The sequence below is a fragment of the Eptatretus burgeri genome, chromosome 1, assembly GCF_056783735.1.
Source record: "Eptatretus burgeri isolate ZD-2024b chromosome 1, Ebu_testis_v1, whole genome shotgun sequence".
In the NCBI taxonomy this organism is placed as follows: Eukaryota; Metazoa; Chordata; class Myxini; order Myxiniformes; family Myxinidae; genus Eptatretus; species Eptatretus burgeri.
In genome coordinates, this window is record NC_140961.1 from 105,656,437 (window position 1) to 105,676,817 (window position 20,381).

The 20,381-nt window shown below is 42.6% G+C and overlaps 1 protein-coding gene across 7 annotated transcripts in view; it reads left to right on the forward strand.

The window, feature by feature from the left end:
* The first annotated feature begins 9,647 nt into the window (after window positions 1–9,647).
* LOC147035126 (uncharacterized) overlaps window positions 9,648–20,381 on the forward strand; it is a 61,439-nt gene continuing 50,705 nt past the window's right edge. For 3 of the 7 annotated variants that reach the window (XR_015061400.1, XM_085893799.1, XM_085893803.1), the window contains exon 1: window positions 9,654–9,945. The gene's annotated coding sequence lies outside the window, so the exon portion shown is untranslated. Of the gene's footprint in view, window positions 9,946–14,732; window positions 14,919–20,381 lie in introns of those variants that run through there. The other 4 variants (XR_015061399.1, XR_015061396.1, XM_085893807.1 and 1 more) reach the window with 3 other exon arrangements.

The window sequence follows — 20,381 nt, forward strand, 5'->3', positions numbered from 1 at the left end:
TTGAATTTATAACACTATAGTCCCTGTGCTTGCCATACTTTTCTCATCCCCAGTCCTCCCCCCCCCTCCCGGCCGCCTCCCAATAAAACTGGGTTGAGAGCCTGGCGGATTAATTTAATGTAATGGTGGTGCAGTACAGGCATGATGGGCCAAATGGCCTCCTCTGTCAAACCACCTTGTTAAGATCTATTGGCCTCATATTGATGTAGTCACAAACTATCGTGACCAACAGACATTATCAGGTTTTCCAGCTTTTCCTTCATCCAATGTAAAGACGGCACCGGTATTTTCCATGAAGTTCATGGGATCGAACGGCGATGGGAAAATCCAACAATCAACACCATTTCCATAGTAACCGACATAGACAGATTTTCCTGCCTGGCAGACATCTGATCACGATAACGAGCTTGCAAGCTTTTGTACCCCGATAACTTCTATAAAATACCTTATAATACATCTACCATGGGAGTAATTCACAAAATTGTGGTCATGATCCATTAGCATTACAACCCATCGGGATGAAATGGGTTAACAAAGGAATCAGCATATCGCAATAGCATCTCAATTCCATATAATTGTGGCGTGCCTTTCTGATGAAGAACATACAGAAACATCCATATGGGCCGTTACAAAAACATGGATTTCCGTAAAATACAGAAGGAGTTTCTACTCATGCTCCATGTAAATGTGTACCGTGTAGCACCACCTGACGATGCTGAAAGAGGGTATCACAATTTCCTTTTTGTAAAGCTCCGAAAGCAGGAAAAGCTCAACATTCAACCAAAAGAAGAGCATGATACCAAACGAGATACATTTTAAATGAATAACTACAACATGGGATTGGTTTTTTTGATGGTGCATTAAGATATGAGCTGAGATTTATCATGAAGTTTTCACAGGCAGTTTGGCCTGCAGGGACTACACTACCAGCCACAATATTGTGCGATGGCACAGAAAGAAAATTTGAAGTACGGGCCCAAATTTAATAAAGCACTACTGCGTGGGATGATGGGAAAATTGGTTGCGAAGAACCACTGTGTGTGTGTGTGTGGGGGGTGGGGGTGGGGGGGTGTTAATTGTAAAAAGTGAAATGGAGTTTTGTGATATTAGGATGGAGTAGGGATGCTTCCCCTTGGTACCATTGTTGTGTGATTGTGGACATTGGATAACGGGGTAGAGTAATTTGATTTTGAGTGGACCCATTGTGTCCCAAATTTTTAGTTGGGGTTTACACACCCACCGTCAGACTACTCCGCAGGAGAGCCTTGTGGTGCCATGTCACCTCATTTGTTTGTCACAGTGCAAGTGTGTCAATTTCCTCTCAGGAGATGGGTTAGGTTAGTTAGGGGGAATAAAGGACTCGGGAGGGATAGATTAGATTGCAGGGCTTAGAGGGACCAGAGTTAGGTTCAAGGGATTAAAGGGGTAGAGGGTAGTTAAATGGATTTGCGAGACAAATAGGTTTAGGTTTGGGCCGAAGCTTGACCAACAAATGAGGCCGGCCAGGATCACCTGTCGGCCTGGTTTGCCTTTGCCCGTTGCTTATGCCATGCTTTGCCTGCCTTTGCTTATTGTCATGCTGTCATGTGTCCAAAAGGACCACTTGTTCTGTGGCCCTGCACAAACTTCATAAAATGCCAATGAGGGTCAAAGAGAGAAATCCCAGAGAAGGTCGAAGATGAAATCCCAGAGAAGATTGAAAATTAAGAGTTGCACAGAACATCCATGTGCCACATGCTAACTTTTTCCTTTGCAGATACTGGGCCATGGGTGTGTAAATATTAGAATTGTACATAATTATTATTGTGAGCCCACATGTTTATGTTGAGTTTCAATTTCGGGAAATGTAGCATAACGTTGTCTGTGTAAGTCATTCAGTCAGTCAGTTTAGTTAAGCAACACATTAGGTTTTATTATTTTTGGGACATGCATGGAACTTTTGAAATGTCCCATTCAGGGATCCGTAGGTCATTTATTTTAGAGGGGAACTACACCTACATGCGAGACAATGCCTGGCAACTCAGGACGAGCCTTGTAAAAGGGAGGGGGTAGTGTTGTGGGTCGGCGAAGCCGGCTCTCCTCCATAGGCAATGGCACACAACATAGAACAGTCCTGAGACAGTTATTTCATTAGTATTTGTTCCAGTTTCCCCTTTCTTATGTCTTGTGGGTTTATGGGACAAAATGCATTGCGAGGGCTTGTAGTCAGGTCTTCATTCCCATTCTTTATTCCTTTTATCATATTTATTTTACTTCACACACTATCCCCTCATTTCCTTAATGCAAGCATGCAGACCACAGCAACAGACAGATTATTTTCATACCCACGCCATTTTGCGTTCAAACCTCGTGCCATTATCAAACAGACGCTCACCTCAGAAATTCTCCAGACTTGGAGCACAACACAAAAACATTTCTACACCCATCACAATACCTTTATAAATATCCCTTTGTCAATCCAAGCTTGCTTACCTTCCACATTAATCAACACAACAGCGACGATGCCTCAACCACCTCACCATAACTCACCGCTACCTCGACACCACTGCTACAAATGCTGCAACCACTGCCCTTTGTAGGTGGTGGGGAACAATGTGTGCCATGTGCCTTTGCAGATGCTTATGCCTGGAATTTTCTGGCATGTAGCATGAAGCACAAGTGCCTGCTGGAATGCGGTCAACATCGCATGGAGAGCCCTAGCGCTCTGCTCAATTACGGGAATCGTTTGCTCAATTGCTGGAATCGAGCACATGTTCGTAGCCGGAGAGCGCCCACAGATACCCTCGCCCCATGGTAATGTCAGAGATGAGTTGCGGAAACGAAGCGCAGAAGCGAATGAGGCCATTTTCAGTGCCAAGTCCTCGCATTGGTGGGGCCAACACTTGGGTAAGCGCCCGCGTACCAATGGGGATGCTCGGAAACTCCTACCGCCTGCACTCACACACCTTTAGGCTCCTTCCTCACCAAATGACTCTAAAACACCGAGAGAGAGAAAGAGAGAAAAAGAGAGAGAGAGAGAGAGAGAGAGAGAGAGAGAGAGAGAGAGAGAGAGAGAGAGAGAGAGAGAGAGAGAGAGAGAGAGAGAGAGAGAGAGAGAGAGAGAGAGAGAGAGAGAGAGAGAGAGAGAGAGATAGATTTTGGTTTGGTCGGCAGCAGGGGACAGAAGGTGGAACTCAACAGGTTGGATGGAGCAGGTGGAGTGGAGTGCTTGGTTGGCGAGCGATTCAGACGCCATGCTGAGCACATTCATAAGGGTCAAGCTGAAACACATTTACAAATACAGACTTCCTCATGCGTCATTAGGGCTATCTTTTTATACTTTCTGTCTCTTCTTTTCACACGTGGACGCAAAAGAGCAATCGGCAAGGGCAAGTCCCAAACAACCCTTCTTTTCAGAGCAACCCCACAGACTTGCACCTCTTTTCATTTTCTTCTCTCCACCTCATCTGCATTCACCTGCACCTCACCGCACCCTTCATTGCTCCTCCTCTGACCACCTCCGACCACAATGCACCTTGACATCCTCAGTTTTCCTCCCTCCCCCCCCCTTTCCTAAGCGACTGGGAAGCATGTGTCTGTCAACTGCGCCAGGCATTGAAGAGGTCACACACCTTCTGCTGTTTCTCATCTTTTTTTGCTCTCTAACCCTCCTCGGGGAATGAATCTGATGGCGCTTGTCAATGCAATATAAGTGAAGATTGCAGAAGTTCTTAATCATGTCGAAGTTGTTAATAGTTCTGCACTTTGTCTTGAGTTTCTTTGTAAATATTTGCATGTCCTTTTTCCTTACTTGCCTTTAATAAATCTGCTTGTGTTATAAATTTACCCAGCTCGTCGCATCTTTTCCCTATTGGCCCAGCATAGTCTGCATGCAGTTTAGTTGGGAAGTTCTGCCCCACGGGATTTGCTCTTGATTAGCCGGTGTGTACTCGCAGCTCCTCTTGGCTGCACCTGATCCGGTGAGTTAACTGCAGTATGTATCGAAGGCACGAGCCCCCTCTTGGTGCAGCCATCCACACATAAGGTATCACGTGTGATGGTGTAACCCTGCCGGATTGGCATTTCCAATCGGCACTTGAAGTTGCTTATCAACCTGCCAGAGCACAAAGTTATGCATGCGCGGTGGGCCGTTGGCCTCAGGACCAGGTGTTTCGGAGGAACTCGAGCGCTTCCACTCGTAGGAAAACTCAAGCCCCGGATCCATAACAATATTACCTCTGTTAATGCAAGTTGCGCGATTGTGGCTAGATGAGGTAAACTTCATAACCACAGCACAGCTAATACTGAATGATACTTTATTTAAGAGCTCTTGGTTCCAGGCAGTGCATCTGGTGGTCTAAACATATTATTGCAGGCCGGGGACCGGTGGCGAGAACGACCGCTAGGTGGGGGGAGTTACGTCGCTTCCCACCAGACTCCTGGAATTGTAGGCCGTCGTTCCGGATAATTCCATGATGTGGCAGGTCGCTTAACCGACCGTGGACGCCTATACCTCCACCGCGTAGCGTAGGGTCTTTTTGTCTGGAACCAATTTACCTAATTAACCACGCGGTGTCGTCTACTGGGGAACCATGCCCTCAGTACGTCTTGCCCGAACCGGATCACTCTTCCAACTACCAACTACCAACTACCTTTTTGGTTCGGATGCAGCCGAGCAGAACGACCAAGAATGTACTGGCTAGAATGAACAGAATATCGGGTATAAAAACGCGGCTCAACTCACATCCGAACCATGCTGGACCAATGAAGGAAAAGACGAAAACAAACTGGGAACATTTCTAATAATGGTTTATTTACAATCAACTTACAAAAGGACTCAGAACAGAGTTATCACGGGATATACAGTCAAGATTTACAATGATCAAACACTTAAACAGTTCTACTTAAAGACGGCGCCACACACTCAGACGTGCACTCAGACGAAAATAAACCCAGGTGTATTGCAAAGGACGCCCGCAGCCAGAGAGGGAGGTGAGCTGAGGTCGCAGTTATTTTGTGGTACCTGCACGTTGGAGGGAAGGGATGCTCCTAGTGCGGCACCTGTTAGTGGTCGTGCAGCTCGGCCCACAGTCACACGCGTAGAGACCGTGTCCGCGAAGGAGCCTGTGTGGGGCAGAGCGGAGTCTGAGATGGGGATCAGGGCCGCCGACAGGACCCACGAGAGACTCGGTCAAGATCGGGCGTCCTCGAACCAGCGCAACAGACGGGCCGCCGAGGCGAGATGCGGGCAGATCCTACACGTCACGACCCTCCTTTCACTGACAACCCGCGACTCCAACCGTCTCACTCCAACCACTGTCTCGCTCCAACGCTGTTTCTCTCCAAACTCAGACTACAGCTAACGTGGCCAACCCACACAGAATTCTCTCTCTACCCTCTCAGGATGGTGCCGTAATTTATCTCCCAGCCAAGCACTCTACGCTGAGGATCGCTTCATAATTTATAGATCTCTCTCAGCTGGGAGGGGCATTGGTGAAGCCGACGCCACTCTCCACCATGATTGGACAGGGCCTACATGGGTCTGCCCTTTCTGGGTAGGGTTTTGGCCATGCCGGGAGAAAACCTCCCAACCCCCCCCCCCTCCACGCGTGTCTGGACTCATCAAGAAGAAGCCACAACACAAAGATTTTGCCCCAGCCAATGGGCCTTTGGATACAGCAGGTGGACAGTGGATCGTGATGGGGGATGGGATAAAAATATTTATTACCCTAACGAAAAAAACATCGCAACGCACCCCTTCAATTTCCCACGAAACACGAGGAGGGAATCTGTGTACACATGTACTTTACGGCATAACTAACTTTGGGTCAGCTGTATGTTTGAATGCATATGGTTCCTAGAACCGTAACAATATCAATATTCACACAATTTTGAGTTATGTACATTTTTAGGTTGCACACAGGTGGTGTATAGGATAAGAGTCACTCATTCACACACATGCTGGAAGTAAAAAAAATATAACCACAAACTATTCAGTCAATACTGTCCAATGTATCATTACCTTTTCATCTATTTACTTCACCAAGAAACCTTCACAGTTCGTGACTATTATGCGGACTTGGGGCTTGGAAGGGGTTTGGGGTTGGGGGGGGGGTAGTTGATGACTTCAAGAAGACAGGGGTTGAGGACTTGAAGTCACATTTTGCATTTTGTGGAATTTCTACAGGTCCCTGCCATTATGCTGTTGAAGGACATTCCTGACAAACTCCCAAAATATTCCACACTCTATTGGGAACTAATTACCGTACAACAGCTCAATAGAAATCTGCTCATTTTCTATATGACCATGCATACGACCCCCTGCTCCCCCCCCGCCTCTAGTTTGTTACTATTTACCAACGTTAGCATCTTTCAATCGGAAAACAGCTTTTTGTGAAATAAACTCTTCTTCTTTAATGGCCACAATTATTCCCACGTTCTTGTGGAGCTGGCTGGGGGAAACTTGGCTCGTCTTTCACACACCGCCTGGCTAGGACCCACCTTCGATTGAGGTTTGGATAGGAATTTATAATTTGTTCATGGTGCTGGCGATAGCTCGCCTACTCTTTGTGAAGTACACCGTGGGATTTTTTATCGTCCACCAACTAATGCCAGCAGACGGGACACCTGAAATAAGCACCACTGTCTTAAACATTTCAATTTTGAATTGTTGTCTTCACAATTGTATTTTGAATTTTTCTTGAAACTGTCATCAACAAACTCAATGACTAGACACCTCGAGACAGACATTGTATCGTCACGGCACACTCATCCGTCTCTGTTGTTTGGCCTGGACATGTTTCCGTCATTTCTCCCAATGAATTGTGTGGCATCTGGGGGTTAGGGTTATCTGTAGCTCTTGTTAAGCAGATATCGATGTGTTTTCTGGCACTGGTAAGTCTGGCTGCACCGATCTTAGCACTAGGGAATCAGCAAGTGAGAGTTTCAAAATTTGCTGGACTACCGGCACACATTGGCTGACTCCTTTTGAATGACAATGGCAGCACACTCTGATAATTAAAACACTTGCCTAAGAAGGTTGGCAGTTTATACGAGGAGTTGGATCTTATTTTATTGGGAATCACAACTAACACTACAAGTACTACTAGTACTTCTTTCAAGGCCACAAATGTTCCCACCTTATGGGGCCGGCCGGGGTAGGTTTTTGGCCCAATTCTTCAACGAACTGGCTGTTCTGGCCTGATGTTTGACTGAAGGTGACTGGAATTTGTAATTTGTTCAGGTTGCCGGCGGTGACTCCCCTCCTCTTTGTGTGAGACATCGTGGGATGTTTAGCGTCCACCAGATAATGCTGGCAGAAAGGTCCCAGCTTTGCCCTGGTCCAAAAGACAACAAAGACCTAGACAAAACAACCAAGAGACAGAAGAAGCATTTCTTGCTCCCTCCCGACTTATCGTCACATCTCACATTTTTGTTGTTTTAATACGTGGAACATTTTTTTTTTTAACAGTTTATATTTTCCCAATCTTTTTTGTGAGATTTGTACATTGTTTCCTTTAAAATTGGTCACGAACACGTGGTCACCTCCTCAATTAACACTTGGCACTTTGCCTGTTGTGCCATCGAGCTGAATAGTCGTGGGTCGGTAAATACTTATACTTTTACTCCTTAGCTAATGAATGCATGGATTTCAAATTAGTCGAATTGCACATCTTATTACTTTGGCAGGCAGGTGTTACACCTTTACAGCAAGCAAGCAACAAGAAGCTGAAGGTGTGGTAGCACAGCCATGCCATGTGGCTGACAATATGGAAATTTGTCTCTGTAGCTGTCACTTCTCCTCCACCCTTCACAAAAGTCTTCGAGTCGTGGCCTGCACCCATCGGTGAAGCTATCATTCTGCCCAAGCTCTCTCAAAGAGCCGCAGGTGAAATTAACTCCATACATAGTTGCTCTCCCGAGCATGTAGCGCAATTGGAAGATAGTCTGCCTGCCTGCTTGGCTTTGAGATAATGGCGTTGCTCTTCCAAGTGTCTGTGTACTTTGTTTAAACCCAAGATATGCACAACCGTGTGGGAAATGCAGAAAAGAGAAATGGTTACCTGTATCCAGAGTCCATTTCATCACAGATTGAATTGAGATTACCTTGAGATGCCTTCCATCCAGGGAACAAACCACTCAGATAATGAGAGATTACCGAATTTTGTTTTTCGAAATGCAATAATTACGTTTTGGGGCTGTACAAATTTGTTAACTTGAAAACCGGACGTTCGTTTTTAATTTTTGTCATGAAATATCGCAGTCAGTTCAAAACAGACCTGGGTAGATATATGAAATTGGTGAAACAGTGGTATAATTCCAACTACGCAGAGCTTTGAGCAATAGATGCTCCATCTGTCCCACCTGGAAATTGCACGTCGTGTTGTGCAATTCTTGCATCAATAAAAATGAAATCTCTCGTTTGCTTTTGATTGCATTACTTTTCATCCTTCACAATTCTTGATTTTTCACCCTTCATAAGTCTCCAGCCACAGCCTATTTTTCATTCCCTCCCTGGAATGTGCTTCCAACCTTTGCCTTTCACCTTTTGAGTATATCCTTCATCACCCCCTCATGCAGTTGCCATGTCTGACTGATATCACACTCTGACTCTACAACACTCCCACTGATTGCTCTGAAACCTTTGCAATCATTTTGGATCACTAGAAACGTAGGTATAAAACACAGAAGGGTATATACGGTGGCGTAGGGCAGCCTGTGGGGGCTTGGCGGAGAGCAGTTGGGATTTGTGCTCCTGGAGGCGGGACGGGAATGGACATTGAGTGATCGGTTTTTGCACTCATGCGTTCACCTTGAGATGAGGAAAGCGCACACAGCGCTCTTCGGCGCTCACTTTCTCATGTTGAGTGGGAACGACAGCTTTCTATAAACGAATAGGTTGACCTTGAGCCTAAAGTCTTGGCAGCAACCATTAACCTCGGCCCTGTACACAACGCACTGCACAGTGTGCACACTGGCAACGTCGGATTTGGATAGTGAGCTAAAACCTACAGGCTGTGTGAATCCTATCATATTACTTCAAGCACCTTCTTTCACCCATAATTGACAGATGTTGCTCTAATTGCTTACAAAGTGGCAGCACACTATAAGGAAAGCTGAATCAAGTTCTGCAGGCTCAGAAATGTACACAGGAGCAATCTATTTATTGCACACTCATGGAGAGAGGACTGAAATGAAAAGATTATAATTGGAAAAAATAAGGAAGAGGGAAGAAGGTCGGAGAGAGAGGGAGTGGAAGGTTGAGCAGTGTGGGAGGAAAAGGAGGTTGGGAGAAAATATGAGTAAGGTGTTGTGAAAGATATCTCCGAAGTTAAGAACAACAACCCTTGTGGGGGTGATGTTCAAGCCAGCATTTTAAAGCTTCAGTCTTGGACACAATTATTTTTCTTTATTTATATCTCAGGGGAAGGGTGGAGCCCCAAAAACAAGAGTTGCCCCCCCTGTGTACAAAAGCAAGGAAAGAAGAGTGGAAAATGTGATAATTAAATGATCTACATGATTGATTGGTGACTTGAATTGCTCGTTGATAGAAGTCAGGAGCACTGTTGGGAAGGCTGTTCCGAAGAGAAGCAGCGAGCGGGGAGAATGAGGAGGCACAGCGATTGGTACAGAGGGAAGGGAGGGTAATGCAGAAGGATTGATGGGTAAAAGCTGGACAGGTGTTATGAACAGTGAAGAGGAGGAGGGACAGAAACAGAGTTTGATAGAGCACTGACCGTGGTGGTAGCGGGAGAAGAACGGAGGGAAGAAGCTGATCGATGGTGGGTGAAAGGTTCGAGATGACTTTATAAAGTCGGATCATTAATCGGTCAGACAGCCTGGCCAACATGGGAGCAGTATTCCATCACTGGCCTGACTTTGGATTTGTAGAGGGTGAGAAGCTGATGGGAGTGAAAGTACTTGCAAGCTCTGAAGTGAAAACCAAGTTTCTTGGAGGCATAATTGGTGAGTTTTGTGATATGAGGCTGTCAGGAGAGATGGCTGGAGATGGTGAGACCGAGTATATTAGGAGCTAGAACTGCTGCAGTTGAGAGCTGGACAAGGGAAGAGGAAGGGTGGCTGTGTTGATCTTGCTGGATATAAGGAGGGTTTGAGTCTTAGGTTGATTGAAAGAGACAAGGTTGCTGGAACCCCATTGAAGGACAAGATTGAGATCACGACTGATGGAGGTTAAAGTTGAAAGTCCATCGGTAGCAAGGGACTTATAGGAGCAAGGAACATGCTTCTCATTTGGAAATGCCTTTTCAGTTACAAAGGTGAAATATCGAAAACATTGTGATGAAGCCGCACACATGGACGTTAACCCACAGACCAAAGTGCATGCCCAAGCAGAGCTGTGAAAATCAATTGTCAATGCAAAACACATTACTTTGGCCAGAAGGCCAAAATGTATGGTCATACTGCAGGGAACACATGAATCCTGGTCCTAAGGCCAAACTACTTGGTCGTAATGCAGGAAAAACTAAGACGGCACTCGGTAGAGTGCATACCTCCACCAGGCTGATCAGTTTACGTTTTATGTCCCACTGATAGGCTGGATCTACATCCGGACCTGAACCAAAATCAAATTCGCTTGTTCTTGTCACCTACCCAACTCATCCACCAAGTTTTGTCATAATCCATCTACAACTTGTTGAAATGTCATGCTGTTTATCATTTTGACCCCATCTCTCAATGACGAAGAATCACTAACAAAAAAAATTAAAAAATTAATATCCGGAGCCGGATCTTCACCAAAATCTAAACAATTTGTCTTTGACAAATACCCAAACCTGTCCAACAAGTTTTGTCCGAATCAATCCACAACTTTTTGAGATATAACATATATCGTTTTTCGTTCTACCTCTCAATGGTGACGAATCACTCAAAAAATTCTGGGATCCAGATCTTCACCGAAATTGAATCAATTTGTCCTTGTAAATGGAGGAAATAACCAATTCCCTCCATTCACAGGTGAGAGATGTGGGTGGATCTTTCTTTATTATTTACTAACGGTTGATGTTCCCCCGTTGGGTTCCCGTTGTGACAGCGGTTGATAAAAAAATCATTTCGAAAAAAAATAATATGTAATAGCTCCAGCGAGCTATACTACTGAGGTTGTTTGCATTGATCAAATTCTCCTGAAGTGTACTTGACTGAATCGGGAATAGATTTTAAAATAATTTTTTCGCTGCCGAATTTGAACGAAACTTGATACTGCACACCGCAAGACAATAGTGAGTAAGGTGGCGCTAACATTTTTTGTGCTATCGTGTACCGTTTTGGCTGTATTCTGAGAACATACATACATACATACATACATACACACATACATACATACATACAAGATGAGAGTTTTCATAATATATAGATATATTGACTGATTTTTTACATTTGCATGTGGTACATGCTTGGGAGCCTCGACGGTACACATTTCTGTCTGTGCTGTTGCTGATGATTCACCAATAAGCGATTGAATCAGTTCGGCAGCTGAGGGGGTGTGCAGCATTGGGATTCTCGTGTGTGTACTATTTGTAAATGTCTGTCTTTATATTATAGCTGTGGAGGAACTCTGGGAAGGGTTTGAAACAGCAAAGGGCTTACCTTGTGTAGCCTTTCATGCTTGCTTTATCCAGCCTTCTTCAGCCAGAAGAGCATGGAAGGAATCAATCTATTTATACAGGGTGGGGCATATATATATATATATATATATATATATATATATATATATATATATATATATATATATATATATATGTATATATATATATAAGCCTGGTGTTGGCGCAGTGGTTAGGGCAGCGGCTTGGGATCCAAAAGGTCCGGAGTTCAAGCCCCGTTCGGCCACTGAATTAATACACCAGGGGGTTGACTCAGCCTGTCATCCTTCCGAGGTCGGCGAAATGAGTACCAGAGTACTGGGCCGGTGTATACCCCGGTTAAAATAGGTGTACCATATCCCTGTGTCGTAAGAGGCGACCAGGGTTGCGTCAGGAAGGGCATCCGGCGTAAAACATGTGCCAAATCACTCTGCGGATCATATGGATGATCCGCTGTGGCGACCCCTAACGGGAGCAGCCGAAAGAAGAAGAAGATATGTATATATATATATATATATATATATATATATTTATATATATATATGTATATATATATATATATATATATATATATATATATATATATATATATATATATACATATATATATTTATATATATATATGTATATATATATATATATATATATATATATAGCATTTATTGGTGCTGTAAAAAATTCATAAACATAATAAATACTGTGTGTAGCACATGGTTGGAAAGCACGCAGATCAGAGATTATGCTGAGATATAACATAATTACTTAAACATTATATCTAACAAATGGGCCCCATTGGAGCTGTTACATTTATGAATCAGCATATTGTTCATTATTGCGTGCAACGTCTTGAGCAATAGTGTGGATGGTTGCAATGGTGTTTCCCTTCAATTCCTTGATACATGCAGGTTAATTCTCGTCTCTAGGTCATAGTGTTCCATCACTCAAAACTTTCAGGCATCATCTGCAACACTGGAGAGATAAAAAAATATTAGCTAAGCCCTTAGTGCTTCCTGCCAAAATGATGACAAATGTCAGATATAAATGCCCCACCCCCGAAAATCCTAGCCATTTGGGATAATTGATTAGGTGAGAGCTAATTGGTTGTTCTTTCTATGCACATGTCAGAGATGTGAATGGGTCTTTGTTCTTCATATATATATATATATATATATATATGTATATGTATATATGTATATATATATATATATATATATATATATATATATATATATATATATATATATATATATATATATATATATATATATATATATATATATATATATATATATATATATATATATATATATATATATATATATATATATATATATATATATATATATATATATATATATATATATATATATATATGCCTGGTGTTGGCGCAGTGGTTAGGGCAGTGGCTTGGGATCCAAGAGGTCCTGAGTTCAAGCCCCGTTGGGCCACTGAATTAATACACCAGGGGGTTGACTCAGCCTGTCATCCTTCCGAGGTCGAGGAAATGAGTACCAGTATACTGGGCCGGTGTATACCCCGGTTAAAATAGGTGTACCATATCCCTGTGTCGTAAGAGGCGACCAGGGTTGCGTCAGGAAGGGCATCTGGCGTAAAACATATGCCAAATCACTATGCGGATCATATGGATGATCCGCTGTGGCGACCCCTAACGGGAGCAGCCGAAAGAAGAAGAAGAAGATATATATATATATATATATATATATATATTTATATATATATATATATATATATATATATTTATATATATATATATATATATATATATATATATGTATATATATATATATATATTAGTAGGTGTGCTTACACGTTGTGTAAGCATACCAACCATGCTTCTCCATTGTCTTGGGGAGCTCACCTGCATTTTAAAAACTTTTAAAATTTATTTATTTATTTTCATTTATCTTTTTCATTTATTTATATTTTCATTTACGGAGGCTTTCCGTCGGTTCTGTGATTTTTTCCAGTGTATCGGCTTCAATCTCCACTGGCACGCAAAAATTTCAGCTTTATATGTCAACCGGAAGGCACCAAACTTAAATATCAGTCAGTCAGTGAGTGAGTGGTTAGAAAGAGCTATATATATATATATATATATATATATATATATATATATATATATATATATATATATATATATATATATATATATGAGACATAGTCACATGCAGGACAAGGACACGAGGAGACAATGAAGAAATCAACACAGGATATGAAATTTGAAACTGAAATCTGAGAATCAAGAGCAGCATGCTCAGATGTGAACTCCAAACAAGCCATTGTGTAAATCCCCTCAAATAAATTTTGTTGAACAATATCCTTTCCAAAACTTGAGTAGCACCTTCAACCACTCATAACAACCTCCCTCATGATATGCATGGAATTTGGAAGGGTTCCGTTAATCAGGGCATTGTGCTTTAGTAGTTTGTGAGCATTACAGCATACCAATGTGTGGAATGGTCCCACGAAGTGCAATGTCATGGCCCTATAGTGTTGCACAGCTGACAATCCCTGGGGGCCGAATTTGTGAATTCTGCAGGTGTTTTTCTGCTTCGCCCGTTCTTCCTGGGCTATGGCCAGCTGTGATTACATGATTGACGATGGGGTCAGGCATGCCTAGCAGGCGATTTTTCAGACCACCACTCAACCTCCCCTCTCCTTTTGCTCATACACCCGTGATGCAGTGTCCCCCTTACCAGTACACTGGTGCTCATTTTGCCGACCTCGGAAGGATGACAGGCTGAGTCAACCTCCTGGTGTATTTTTAATTCAGCAGCCAACAGGGCTTGAACTCAGGACCCTAGGATCCCAAGCCACCACCCTAACCACTAAGCCAACACCAGGCTTGCCAGTGAATCATTCTTTCTTGGAACATGGCTGTCGCTTTTTGCATTGGTAATGCACCGTTAACCATCAAAGGATTAGTGTTCTCAAGCTCATTTTGCTTATCATTGACCATGAACAGGTAACATGCCTTATCATGCTTAATGTACTGCCCAAACCATGCTGAAAAACATTCACTCATGCAAATGTACTCCCACCTTACTTGTGGGGCAAGCCGGGGAAATTTTTTGCCCAAGTTTTTCACGAACCTCGGCTGGCTAAGCCTGATCTTCGTTTTGATCTGACTTGGGAGGGGATTTGTAATTTGTTCAGGGTGCTGGCGATAACTTGCTTTTGACTCTTCGCAAAAGACACCCTGACATCCTTAATGTCAAACTAATGGCATCGGGACGGCAAACTTTGTGATGCAGTAACCAACATGCGCAGCAACAATCCAACAGGTTAGAGTTGGATCAGGATTCAAACAATTCAAAGGTAAGTGTGCTACCTCTCTGCCATCCCGTCAGACTACATTTCTTCATCTGAATGATCATGAACAAAAATATGTAATGATGCATTTGTTGCTACATAGGAATGTAGATATGTTAGAATGAGACTATATGGAGAACATTACATCATGCTGTGATGGAATCCTGATGGCATTCCATACAAGGCCAGAAACATGCAGGTGACCTCTTGCATCGGTCTTCAACATTGCAGTATTGTTCTTCTTATGTAGTGTGGAAGTGTGGAACAATTTATACACACCTTGATATTTTTGGGAGAATACTTAGCACAATCTGAAACTGGAAATATGAGATGAGTTTCCTAAGTCATTTACCGAACAAACAAGGAAGAGGCTTTGGCTGTGGGATTTCTCTGCCAACCCTGACATCAACTCCTCCAGGCTACAGGAATGAAGAGAACATACTGATGCAATCATTTCACTGGCGGTTGCACATCCCTCGCTCCGATGCTTTTTGCTTACGAGAAAAACCTGGAGCTGAAAACATCAGAGATATTCGACATTTGTCACATTTTCAGGGGTTTTATATTTGGAGGAATTGTGATGATTAATTGCAGGATCAGAAAAGCCATCAGGGTATTAATCTGGAAGCGAGTGATTCTCTCACCTCCTTGCACTGCCATACACCTTCCTTTCTTTCTCTTCTTCACTACTTACACCGCTTACCAAGCACCTGGTACTGCTTTTGTCACACCTGTCAGGCTTTGTCACACTTTGCTGTTCGTAAGCAATGGCTTTCTATTCCACCTGTTTGTATGTCTGCAAAAAGCTGTCAGTTTGATTGTTTCCCTGCGCCATCATGCTTCCGTTAAGGTGATGTGGTTGGCTGTTTGGTGGATGTGAATGGCAAAGTAATGTTGAAACTCCAGTGAAGTTCTTGATCATGTGTGCTCATCAGTATACAATGTACATACACATTCTCACAACTGTTATGAACAATTTGAGTACATGTACTGTATTACATGTTCTTTAATTCAGCCAGTGTAATGGTTGGAGCATCCGCTCCGAGTCTGGGAGGTTGCAACTTTGAACTTTGGCAAGTCATTTAAAAATGGTACTTGCTGTCCCTTGATTCCATCCATCGGGACCATACTCTGTGCAGAGCGTTGGTGCTGCCTAAGCAGTCTTCATGGCTATAAGGTACAATCCTGGACATGTCGCCACTCCAACACAGTATACCAGCATGCTGACACTCATTTTGCCAACCTCGGAAGGATGACAGGCCGAGTTAACCCCACCTGGTATTAATTCAACAGCTGAGCAGGATTTGAAATCAGGATCTTAGGATCCCAAGCCCGACATCCTAACCATTAAGCCAACACCAGGTTCCTTGATTGCTCAGCATTGAAAAAGGATAGAGCACAAAAAATACAACCATGGGTTGCCAACCATTGCGCAGGCTTTCTGGGCCTAATGGCCTCCGCTTGCATTGAAGTTCCTTGCAAGGGAAGTCTTAGTATTATTATTATTACCTCCAACATCTGCGATGGACTTTGTTTATCTATTCACTGCTGTCTGTCTGTTTGTCTGTCTGTTTGTTTGTGTGCAAGATATCTCAAAAGTTTGGAAGGATCTGGATGAAATTTGGTGAATATGTTTGCTGTGTGACAAGGACGAATTGATTCGACTTTGGTGAAGATCTGAATCAGATCCAGATCTGAATACAATCATTCTTTTAAATCTTCAAAGTAATTCTTCACGATTGAGAGATGTGGCCAAAAACGATACTTAGCATGGTATTTCAAAAAGTTTAGCATGAGTTATGACAAAACTTGGTGTATGAGTTGATTAGGTGACAAGAACAAGGCGATTTGATTTTGGTTCAGGTCCGAATCCAGATTTGGCCTGACAGTGGGATACAAAACGTAAACTAATCAGCCTGGCGGAGGTATGCGCTCTACCGAGTGCCCTTCTAGTTTCTACTATAATGGCTCATATCAAGTTCCTGTAAACGTTTCTACATTCTCATAGAGAGTGAGGGTTTTTGCCAAAAGAGCATTTACGTATTATGCGTGACCGATATGCTTGTCTGTCTTTGATTATTCGGGGTCTTCAGGGTCTTTTAGGTCTTCAAGGTCTTTTGGGACTTTTGGGTCTTCGGGGTCTTCAGGGTCTTGGTGAATTAACATTCAAACTGGACATGATCAATAGGCAGATAGTCTTCACAGCTTCCCGAACTGACTCATGGCTTCACCGCCTCACTGCATCACCGTGCTTTTCGATATATATATATATATATATATATATATATATATATATATATATATATATATATATATATATATATATATATATATATATATATACATATTGTTACGGCTGTGGTAATTCGCAATACACCATGAAGGGTCCTTAGATGAGTTATGACGCTAAGTTTATGTGCAGATAGTTCCCCACCGTTGTTTAAAGGGATTTTTTTCTTCGTGTCACCGGGCTGCGACTCTTTGAGATAGCCGTTTTTCTTTTTCTATTGTTATTTTGAACAAATCTCCACGCAAGCAACAAGCCGCATTGAAAACCATCGAACGAAAAAGGAAACCAAAAGAGTTCCGATGGGTGCGCGGATTTTTCCCGCCTGTTTCTCCGAGGAGTGTGACGGAGGCAGGGGGAGGGCAGCTCGCCGCCGATTGGTGGATGAACAGCGTGAGTCGGTCGGGGTGAGGGAACGCCCCTTTTTGGGAACCTTCTCGAAGGGAGGTGGAGCTGGAATCGGGGTGGGGCGAAGGGCGGAGCCTCGGATTATAAAAGGGCGGACGCGCACGAGGCTCGCTCTCTCTCTGGTCCATGAGCTCTCGTCCTGTGGTCAATCATCCGTTCTCTCTCTGGTCCATGAGCTCTCGCCCTGTGGTCCATCATCCATTCTCTCTCTGGTCCTGAAGCCCCTTCTGCCCTTCAGTCTTTCCTTGTTCGGTCGTGGGTCGTGAAAGCACCAGCAGCAACGCCGGAGAGAGCTCGCTGACCACGCCAGGGGCCCGAGGTCAGGCGTGGCTACGCAAGGCAGTGGGGAGTCGACGTTGCGACCTACTCACCATCGTGCCACGAGGGCGCGGGTAAGACCCTTCGGTCTCACGTGACCCGTTCGGTGCTCCAGGTCCTGTGCCATAAAGGTTTACGAACCCCGTCTACCTCCCTGCCTATGGGGAGGGTTTTTCTTTGTTTTCGTATGCATGCTGTGGCGCCATGTCCTGCCAAGTAGAAACTGTGCAAGTGACTGTGCTTGTAAATAATCATCATAGTCGGTAGTAGTACTTTCTATGTGCCTGTACATTGCATGACTGCCTTGGCTGTATATACGTGTGCTGTTTAAATAAATGTCCTTGTGTGAAATGTATCCCGTTCGTCGTCTTTTTCCCTTTTGAAAGTGCCATCTTGAATCGCGGAATAAATTAGTAGTGGGGTTTGAACACCCGAGTAAAGAAGAGAATCACATCCATCGAGGTCGGCGATAACACTGCTCGGTTATCACTGTAGCATGAAACGGACCGCTTAAGCGGTTCGTGTCCTAGGCCGACCTGCAGCGAGTTATGATCGCCTGGTTGACTACTCGCGCAGGTACTTAGGTAGGTCGAATTTGGCAAGCAACCCTATCCTGCGCGGGTCGGCAATTGGCATAATCGTGGTGAGGTTAAACCCCCACCCGTGACTGGCTCCTGGCGGTAGTTCCAGGAGGGTCACGACTGAATTGTCCATCCGGTGAGCGACGCAGTTGCGATTGGAGATACACAATCGCTCGCACGCCAGGCGGTATATATATATATATATATATATATATATATATATATATATATATATATATATATATATATATATATATATATATATATATATATATATATATATATATATATATATATATTTCTACATATATATTTCTACATAAGGTATATATATATATATATATATATATATATATATATATATATATATATATATATATATATATATATATATATATATATATATATATATATATCCACAAGGTATATATATATACCTTATGTGTACATATATATATATATATATATATATATATATATATATATATATATATATATATATATATATATATATATATATATATATATATATATATATATATATATATATATATATATATATATATATATATATATATATATATATATATATATATATATATATATATATATATATATATATATATATATATATATATATATATATATATATATATATATGCATAAGGTATGTATATATATATATATATATATATATATATATATATATATATATATATATATATATATATGTTATTAAAAACACACCACTACGTAACCACCACTTTATTAAAAACACCTCGCCACCACGTAACCACCACGTTATTAATAACACCTCACCACCACGTAACCACCACATTATTAAAAACACCTCACCACCACGTAACCACCATGTTATTAAAAACACCTCACTGCCACGTAACTTCCATGTTATTAAAAACACCTCACCGCCATGTAACAGCCATGTTATTAAAAACACCTCACCACCACGTAACTGCCATGTTATTAAAAATACCACAACCAGGTAACCGCCATGTTATTAAAAACACCTCTCCACCACATAACTGCCATGTTATTGAAAACACCTCACCACCACGTCACCACCATGTTATTAAAAACACCTCACCACCACGTTAGCGCCATATTATTAAAAACACCTCTCCACCACATACTGCCATGTTATTGAAAACACCTCACCACCACGTCACCACCATGTTATTAAAAACACCTCGCCACCACATAACTGCCATGTGATTAAAAACACCACCACCACATAACTGCCATGTTATTAAAAACACCTCACCACCACGTAACTGCCATGTGATTAAAAACACCACCACCACATAACTGCCATGTTATTAAAAACACCTCATCACCATGTAACCACCACGTTATTAAAAACACCTCACCACCACGTAACCACCACATTATTAAAAACACCTCACCACCACGTAACCACCATGTTATTAAAAACACACCACCACGTAACTTCCACATTATTAAAAACACCTCACCACCATGTAACCACCACGTTATTAAAAACACCTCACCACCACGTAACCACCACATAATTAAAAACACCTCACCTCCACTTAACCGCCATGTTATTAAAAACACCTCACTGCCACGTAACTGCCATGTTATTAAAAACACCTCACCTCCACGTAACCGCCATGTTATTAAAAACACCTCAACACCACGTAACTGCCATGTTATTAAAAATACCACAACCACGTAACCAACATGTTATTAAAAACACCTCACCACCGTGTACACGCCATGTTATTAAAAACACCTCACCACCACGTAACCACCACGTTATTAAAAACACCTCACCACCACGTAACTGCCATGTGATTAAAAACACCACCACCACTTACCCGCCATGTTATTAAA